The following is a 9,257-nucleotide window of genomic DNA, read 5'->3' on the forward strand; positions in this document are numbered from 1 at the left end:
CGGGGCTCTGAGGGGCGGGGGCGTGACTGCAGCCGGACGGGGCGGGGCGCTGAGGGGCGGGGGCGGGGCTGCAGCCGGACGGGGCGGGGCGCCGGGAGGCAGGGCGGGCCCTCGGCGCCGCCAGCACCCAGGCTGGACCTCGCGCGCCCCCTGGTGGCCGCGGAGAACGCGGAGCGACGGCAGCCACGCGGAGGTGGAAGTCTGTGCTCGCAGTTTTCCTTTGTCCGATGGCAGAGACCAGAGGAAAGGACACCGACAGAAACAGGTGAAAAATAGTTGGTGACTCGGGGAGGCCGAGGCCCGCCGAGGGGCCCAGAAGGGCATCAGCAAGGAACTTCTGGGGGTCTGGACACTGATCCTTGCTCTTGAGCGGCCTGGCCTGACGGTCACAAGGTCGGCCTGGTTCTCCAGTTCTCTACCAGACTGAACTCCAGGAGACGGACCAAAGACTGGTCTGGCAGGAGGGTGGGTGATGGGGAGGGGGTGACTGAGACAAGAGTCCTGGAGGGGCAGAGAGAGGTGCCAGGCGTTCCCGCCCCAGGGGCCCAGAGCCTCAGAGGGGCCCTGAGGCTGGGTCTTCAGGACAGTCACTTTCCTGGGCTTTGAAACGGGCAGGTTGAAGACCAGCACCGTCAAACCCCTGACAAGTTATCTCTTGATGCCCGCAGCAATCTGAAGATTATGCGAGTGGTCCCCAACGTGTCCTTTACTCCCAGGGGTTGCTGCTGCTGGGAGCTGGCTCAGTCTGAAAACAGCCTTTAGAAAAACTGCATCGTGATAAAAGAACAGAGCTCTAAGGAGGCGTACATTCTTTTCCCCAGTATTTTATTATGGAAGATTTCAAGCATGCAGAAAAATGGAAAGAATATTGCAGGGGACACCTGTGTAACCACCAACATTGAACCACCAAGATGCTCCTGAAGAATTAATTGGAGATTTTGATATCTGGCAAAACTAATACAACATTGTAAAGTTTAAAAATAAAACTGAAAAAAAAAAAAAAGAATTAGTTGGAGAGAATAAGACATACAATAAAGGTGCAGTAATCAAAAACAGTATGGGAAAGACAGACATATAGACATGCGGAATAGAATTGGGAGTCCAGAAGTAAACCCAGAGGTCCACAGCCAGTTGATTTTCAACAAGAGCACCAAGACCATTCAGTGAGAGCAAGAACATTCTCTTCAACAAATGGTGCTGGGACAACCGGCTATCACATGCAAAAGAATGGGACTCCTACCTCACACTGTATACAAAAGTTAACTCAAAATGGACTAACAGTGGAAATGCAAAATGGTGTCGCTGCTGTGGAAATCAGGATGGCGGTTCCTCAAAAACAAACAAATACAGATTTACCCTCTGATCCACTTCTTGGTATATCCAAAAGAATTGAAAGCAAGAACTCAAACAGATGTTGGGACGCCAGCGTTCATAGCGGCATTATTCACAACGGCCAAAAGATGGAAACAGGTTTGTTTTGCTTGTTGCATAAGGTGAACGCTGAGACACTGAGGTTTGCAGCAAAGAGAGGGTTTATTTGTAAGACAGCCAGGCGAGGAAATAGGAGAACAAGTCTTGAGTCTGCCTCCCTGAAGGCCAAGGGCTCCGGGTATTTATGGCATGAAAATCAAGCAGCAGGGTGGTCTGCGGGTGGGGAGCCCAGGGAAAGGTGACTGGGGAAAAGTGCAGCAGTCTTCATTCTGCGCAGGCGCAACTAAGCTACAAGCCCCTGCAGGTTCATCGCATAATCTGAGGGAGGAATTATCGGCTCTCTGAAATCAAAAGGTTTCGAAGCACAAACCCAGCACGTGCCCAGGTGGAGGGTCAGTGGTCCTATCTAGTCTTAACCGGCTCAGCTCAAACTCGACACAGCTGACTCCATTTCTAGAAAACAACTCGGATGAACATCTTATTGTTTACACTATATGCTGCTTAGAAGACATGCATCTTAAAATGACCTTGGTTAGTGAGGCTGGTGAAATGGGTTGACTCATCACCCTCAGTTTCACAACTGAAATGTCCATCAGTGGATAAATGGGTAAACCTCAGATATGCAGATGACACCACCCTTATGGCAGAAAGCGAAGAGGAACTAAAGAGCCTCTTGATGAAAGTGAAAGAGGAGAGTGAAAAAGTTGGCTTAAAGCTCAACATTGAGAAAACTAAGATCATGGCATCCAGTCCCATCACTTCATGGCAAATAGATGGGGAAACAGTGGAAATAGTGACAGACTTATTTTTCTGGGCTCCAAAATCACTGCAGATGGTGACTGCTGTCATGAAATTAAAAGATGTTTGCTCCTTGGAAGAAAAGCTATGACCAACCTAGATAGCATATTGAAAAGCAGAGACATTACTTTGCCAACAAAGGTCTGTCTAGTCAAAGCCTTGGTTTTTTCAGTAGTCATGTATGGTTGTGAAAGTTGGACTATAAAGAAAGCTGAGCACCGAAGAATTGATGCTTTTGAACTGTTGTGTTGGAGACTCTTGAGAGTCCCTTGGACAGCAAGGAGATCCAACCAATCAATCCTAAGGGAGAATATTCATTGGAAGGACTGATGCTGAAGCTGAAACTCCAATACTTTGGCCACCTGATGCCAAGAACTGACTCATTTGAAAAGACCCTGATGCTGGGAAAGATTGAGGGTGGGAGAAGGGGGCAACAGAGGATGAGATGGTTGGATGGCATCACTGATTCAATGGACATGAGTTTGAGTAAACTCCGGGAGTTGGTGATGGACAGGGAGGCCTGGTGTGCTGCAGTCCATGGAGTCACAAAGAGTCAGACACAGCTGAGCGACTGAACTGAACTGAGTTTTGATACAGCCGTATCATGGAATATTCAGTTCAGTTCAGTCGCTCAGTCGTGTCCGACTCTTTGTGACCCCATGAATCACAGCACGCCAGGCCTCCCTGTCCATCACCAACTCCCGGAGTTCACTCAGACTCACGTCCATCGAGTCAGTGATGCCATCCAGCCATCTCATCCTCTGTCGCCCCCTTCTCCTCCTGCCCTCAATCCCTCCCAGCATCATGAGTCAACTCTTCGCATGAGGTGGCCAAAGTACTGGAGTTTCAGCTTTAGCATCATTCCTTCCAAAGAAATCCCAGGGCTGATCTCCTTCAGAATGGACTGGTTGGATCTCCTTGCAGTCCAAGGGACTCTTAAGAGTCTTCTCCAACACCACAGTTCAAAAGCTTCAATTCTTCGACACTCAGCTTTCTTCACAGTCCAACTCTCACATCCATACATGACCACTGGAAAAACCATAGCCTTGACTAGAAGGACCTTCGTTGGCAAAGTAATGTCTCTGCTTTTCAATATGCTATCTAGGTTGGTCATAACTTTCCTTCCAAGGAGTAAGCGTCTTTTAATTTCATGGCTGCAGTCACCACCTGCAGTGATTTTTGAGCCCCCCAAAATAAAGTCTATTTAGTCACAAATAGGAATGGGGCTTCCCGGGTGGCGCAGTGATAAAGAATCCACCTGCCAGTGCAGGAGATGCAAGAGGCTCGGGTTCAATCCCTGGGATGGGAAAATCCCCTAAAGTAGGAAATGACAACTTGCTCCAGTATTCTTGCTTGGAAAACCCCATGGACACAGGAGCCTGGTGGGCTACAGTCTGCGGGGTCAAAAAGAGTTGTACACAACTCGCAGTCATGAGCCAGTGAGCACAGCATGAATAGGAATGAGGTGCTCACATCCGTGACAACATGAATGACTTGTGACAACGTTATGCTAAGGGAGAGAAGCCGGACACGAGAGGCCATGTGTTAATATTATTGTATGATGTGTCCAGAATAGGTAAATCAGATGGGAAGCAGATGAATGGCTGCGGGGCGGGGGGGGGGGAATGACATGTGACTGCTTCATGGTTCAGGGCTTCCCTCTGGGGTGACAGAAAGGTTTTGAAACTGAACAGAGAAGCTGGTTGCCCACCATGGTGAATATACTCAATACCACTGAAGTTTTTACTTTTTTGATTTTTTTAAAGATGTCAGTTATTATGCCATTAATCTTTTTTTCAATATTATTTATTTACTTCCTTTAATTTTTGGCCTCACCGTGGGGCATGCAGGATCTTAGTTCCTTGACCAGGATCGAGCCCAGGCCCCCTGCATTGGGAATGCGAAGTCTGAGCCACTGGATCACTGGGGAAATCCCTGAATTTCTTTTTTCACTTTAAAGTGAATTTAGGTTAATTTAAGGTTGTGTGAATTTCAGTTCAATGAAAAAAAAAAATAACGCAGGCCTGGCTGTATAGTAACAAAACTCTAAAAATCAAGCAAATGGGAAACACGAAGTTCGGGTCAGCAGTGTGGGGTTTTATCGTGAAGGGGCACCCTGGGCCCCCGCAGTCTCAGTGCTGTGCTTTTAAGTCACCTGATTGTTATATCATCCTGCTTTGCATGGGTTACTAACCTTCTTTTGTAAGGTATCATTCTTCCTAAGTTGCGCCATGCCCTGGGGAGGCCCTGTGGGGTCCATGGAGAGTCTTGCTTCTCTAATTCTGTGAATGCCGCAGCCTGTCTGTCAGCCCCAGTGACAAGGTTGCAAGGACAGAGCCTGCAGTCAGCCAGGCTGTTGGCTCCAATGCCTCCCTGTCCATGTTCCCACCACTGACTCCCTGTTCCCACACTTCTTCCCAAGGCAGGAGGTCCTCGCGGCCCTCCAACACACACACAGCTCCCAGATGCAGATCTTAGCTCACACCCGTCCCCCGCCTGGAACACACCTCTGCTTCCCTACCAGTGTCCACATCCTAGCCTTCCATCTGAGGGAGCCTTAGGGCTGCTGTAAGCATGGCGAGCCGTCACTGCCTGCGGTCTGTCCTCCCGCGGGTAACCCTGGCGATCCTGGAAGAGACAGAGGCCTGAGGATACAGTCTTAATGTGGGAGAGTGTAGCCCAGGCCAGCCCAGTCGAGGTCCTTCTGCTGCTGGGTGGGGTGGAGCTGGGGGCTGTCGGCGGGGAGCAGTCGAGATCAGCTTTCTTGCCCTGGGTCCCCAAATGGAAGTTGGACTAAACAGTTGTTGGCAGGTAGGGGAGTTCCTTTCACCAGGTGTACTGTGATCCCAAACGGCTTGTGTCTTGCTGTACAAGGTTTCCTGGCCCTGGGCTGGACTGAACTGTGTGGAAGAAGCCCCCGTGTCCCTCCTCTTTCCTCACCCCTGCTAAAGTTGCAAGGGGACAGAGGAAGAAATGAAGCTGTTAATGAAAGTGTGAGGCGCGTAGGGTGTTTTGCCCCATGCACTAATGGGGTGGGGGCAGGGAAACCATTTAGACTTGGTACCAGGAATAGGGTATGTGGGGGGGCGGTGGCTGGCACGGGCTGCTCTTCCTCTGCTGTGAAATGAATTCTTCAGTGTGATTCCAGGCTGTGAATATAATGGGCAAGCATCCCACGAGTCCAGGGATGGTAGTGCTGGCAGGATATGGAGAGGGCAAATCCATATTCAGAATACAAGCTGGCCCCAGTGAGCGGGAACCTTGGCCCCTGTGATGGCGACGCGGCAATGTGCCGAAGCTACCACTAGGTGGCAGGCTCGTCCCCACAGAGCGCTTCTGGGGGTGGGGGGTGGGGCACACTGGGCCAGGTGTTGGTGTCTGCTGTGTTTAGAAAGGGGGCCTTCAGAAGGGCTTCCGCGGGCGGCACAGGGTAAAGACTCCACCTGCCAATGCAGGAGACGCGGGTTGGATCCCTGGGTCGGGACGATGCCCTGGAGGAGGAAATGGCAACCTACTCCAGTATTCTTGCCTGGGAAATCCCGTGGACAGAGGAGCCTGGCGGGCTACAGTTTAGGGGATGGCAAACGAGTTGGACACGACCTAGTGACTGAGCCCTCCAGGAGGGCAAAGCCTTGCTCACAGGAACTCATCACCCGCGGATGAGGACCCACAGGCTGCTGGCCCCAGATCGTTGAGGCGCAGATCAAAGGAATGATTCCAGATCAAAGGAATGATTCCAGCGAGCCCAGACTCTTGCATCTTCCCAGACACAGAAAAGTGCTAAGTACCTTAACTCGAGGTATCCAGTTTCTTTTATTAACAGTAATCTTTTGATGTTCCGACTACCTGGGCTTTGTCACAAAAGCTCCTATCCCTCTTGGCTCCCCACTGCTTCTTCTTTGAACAGTTTCTCAGAATTATCTGAGATGCTGTGTTCTGGGCTTAAGTCCTTAGATTTGACCACCAAATTAAACATAACTTTTAGGTTATGCTTTTTTTTCCCCCTCCCCTAGTTGACAGGGGCTTTAAAGCCAGTTGCAACAAGAGAAGGCTAGACGGTGGCAGGGAGGGCTGTATTTTCAGAACTCAGAGGTCCTTGAGGTCTCCACATTATAGGCACGAGCCCCAGAACACACACCAAATCGTCTCAGCAAAATCTTAGGCTGTCCCTCAGTTGCCTAGTGTCCTTGCCACCTCCCTCCACTCATCCAGATGCCTAGTGAGGGGTGATGCCTCACCTGAGGTCACACCAGGCGGGTGAAGAGTGGCTGTGTAAGCGTGAGGTGGCGAGGGGAGGGGCTGCAGCATGGGGGGGTCAGCATGGTCAGGGTCCAGCCCTCAGGGGACAGATAGCGTCGGGGGCAGTGTTCAGCATGGTCAGGGTCCAGCCCTCAGGGGACAGAGTGTTGGGTCATGCCTACAAATGGATGGCCACCCCAGTGGGGTTCGAGGCACTGGGCGTGTAGCTGTGACCATGACCAGCCATGGCTCCTGCCCTCAAGAAGAGATGATCAAACATAACCATTTATTTCAGACCATGGTAAGTGCCACAGAAGGAGAGAAAATGGCATTAGAGAGTGCCTGGGGCTGGGGGCCACTTCAGCTTCAGTGCCAGGGAAGGAGGCCTCTCCAAGAGACAGGTGGTGAGGGTTAAGACCTGAATGGCAGGGGCTTCCCTGCTGATCCGGTGGCTAAGACTCCCCTTTCCCAATGCAAGGGGCCTGGGGTTCAGTCCCTGGTCAAGAAACTAGGTCCCACACGCCGCAACTAAAAGTCTCGTATGCCACAGGGAAGATCAAGGCTCCCACATGCCGCAACTGAGGCCTGGTGCAGCTAAATAAATGTGTAAAAAACTTTTTAAAGGCCCGAATGGCAAAAAATATCTGGGAGAAGCAGCAGGAAGTTCAAGTAAAACAACCAATACATTTCCTATGTTCCAGGCACTGTTCAAGAGAATTGCATGAACTCGCTCTAATCTCATCGGCACCACATGGGTAGGAAAATTGTCACTGCCATCTGACAGAGGGAAACTGAGGCACCAAGGTCAAGTAACCCCAGTCGGTGATGGACCCTACCAGAACCCAGGTAGTCTGGCTGCAGAACAGGCTGCTCCGCTTCTCAAAAGCATTGGCAGGGAGTGAACGAGCCTGGCGGCGGAACCTGGGTGCAGGGGTGTGGGCAGAAATGGCAGCCCGCTCCTCCCAAGGGAAGCCTCCAGGCCCACGCCAGCCGGTGCCAGAGCCGGGGCAGGGTCTCCAGGACCCCCTTCTGCCCTCCCCTCCTCACGCCTCCCCTCTGGGAGCCCTGGAATGCCTGCTCCCTGCCCCCAGCCTCTCGGTTCACAGCTAACTGGGCCACCTCCTTCTAAAGGGATTTGACTCCTGAGAAAACAGGAGACTGGTGAGAACGGGTTTAGGGATTAGACAGCGATACCCAGGAAGGTAAGGGACTTAATTGGGGGCTCGGGTGTGGGAAGTGGGGCAGGGAGAGGATTTGTGTCTTCGCAAAGCCCGGGTGGACTGCGGAAGTGAGGAGGAAGGGGGTTCCTGGGAAGGACGGGCCAGGTTTCTCCGGTTCTGTGTGCCTTCAGGAATAATACAGGAGAGATCAGAGCACTGAGAAGCCCTCCCCTGCATGCACCCACCACTGTTCCAGCCATTATTTCACTCAGAATTCTCTCGGCAGCCCTGGGAGCGAGGCGAGGATTAGCTTTCTCCCCAGGTGACTGGCACCCAGAGAGGGCCGGTGACCTTGCCACCAGGGGAGCTGGGTTTGGCCACCGGACTCCTCGCTGCTGCTCCCGGTCTGCTGCCTCTGCTCTCGCAGCATCAGTGCGGGGGGGAGGCAGAGAGGCATGTCCAGGGGCAAAGCAGGGGGGTGGAGAGCAAACCGTGAGGGGATTGACGTTGCCATCCCGTACTCTGGGCTGGACCCTGGGGGCTCCTTAGCCCCCTCCCACCTCCCTGATATGTACCCCTCCCCCCAAGGGAAATCCTGTGTGGCCCTCTGACCTTCGAAGGCACTCTTGTCCACAGTCTGAACTCACCCTGTCAGATATTCCACTGTCGTCCAACCTCCAGGATACCCCAGGTCTGAGATGGAGAAAGACCAGCCACCCCCCCCAGCTCAAGGATTTCAGAATAGCCCCTTCCCCCCAACTCAGAGATGGGCAACAGAGGATGAGATGGTTGGATGGCATCACTGATGCGATGGACATGAACTTGGGCAAACTCTGGGAGATGGTGAGGGACAGGGAAGCCTGGCATGCTGTAGTCCATGGGGTTGCAAAGAGTCGGATACAACTTGGAGACTGAACAACAACACCGCTCAAGGGTCCTTCCTAACAGCCAGCAGCCAGCCCTCCTACCGCCACGCCCCCCAAGCCCCGACTCTTTATGTGGCCCCCATGCCCTACACACTTCTCCACAGCCTGATCTCAGTCTGGGTGTGCCCCTCTCCAACACTGTAAGTTGCCCGAAGGCATCTTTTTACTGCACGATTAGCACCGTGCTCAGTTAAACAGGTACCAGATGCGTGAATGAACGGGGCTTCCCAGGTGGCACAGTGGTAGAGAATCCACCTGCCAAAGCAGGAGACGCAGGTTTGATCCCTGGGTCCGGAAGATCCCCTGGAGAAGGAAGTGGTGACCCACTCCATATTCTTCCCAAGATACTCCCATGGACAGAGGAGCCTGGTGGGCTACAGTTCATGGGGTCACAAAAGAGTCGGACGCGACTGAGCACACACACGTGAGTGAGTGTATGAATGAATGAAAGAATGGCCTCCAGACCTCCTCTGTTCCCTCCTGTCTGGCCGACTCCTGCTCAGCCACGGGAGCTCTGGGGAATCTAGGATCGCCCTACCCCCTGACAGGGCAGGGACCCTCCTGTCTGTACCTGCTAAGGCGGCACCAACCACTCTGTACTGAGTGGCCTGTTGCCTTGGCCATCTCCCTGTGGACCAGGAACTCCCTGGGGGGCAGGACCTCTGACGCGTCCCCCCCTCCTGGCCCCACTCCTGCTGCCTAT

General features: G+C 52.7%; 1 long non-coding RNA gene across 1 annotated transcript; it reads left to right on the forward strand.

Annotated features, from left to right (window-relative positions):
- Positions 1-70: 70 nt before the first annotated feature.
- LOC147355753 (uncharacterized) lies at positions 71-9,011 on the forward strand. The gene is made up of 3 exons (XR_015144762.1): positions 71-265; positions 669-1,470; positions 7,170-9,011. It is a non-coding gene; the product is annotated as an uncharacterized LOC147355753 (long non-coding RNA).
- Positions 9,012-9,257: the final 246 nt, after the last annotated feature.

This window comes from Bos grunniens, chromosome 17 (genome assembly GCF_055505025.1).
Source record: "Bos grunniens cultivar Pamir isolate PY7600 chromosome 17, Bosgru_T2T1.0, whole genome shotgun sequence".
Lineage (NCBI taxonomy): Eukaryota > Metazoa > Chordata > Mammalia > Artiodactyla > Bovidae > Bos > Bos grunniens.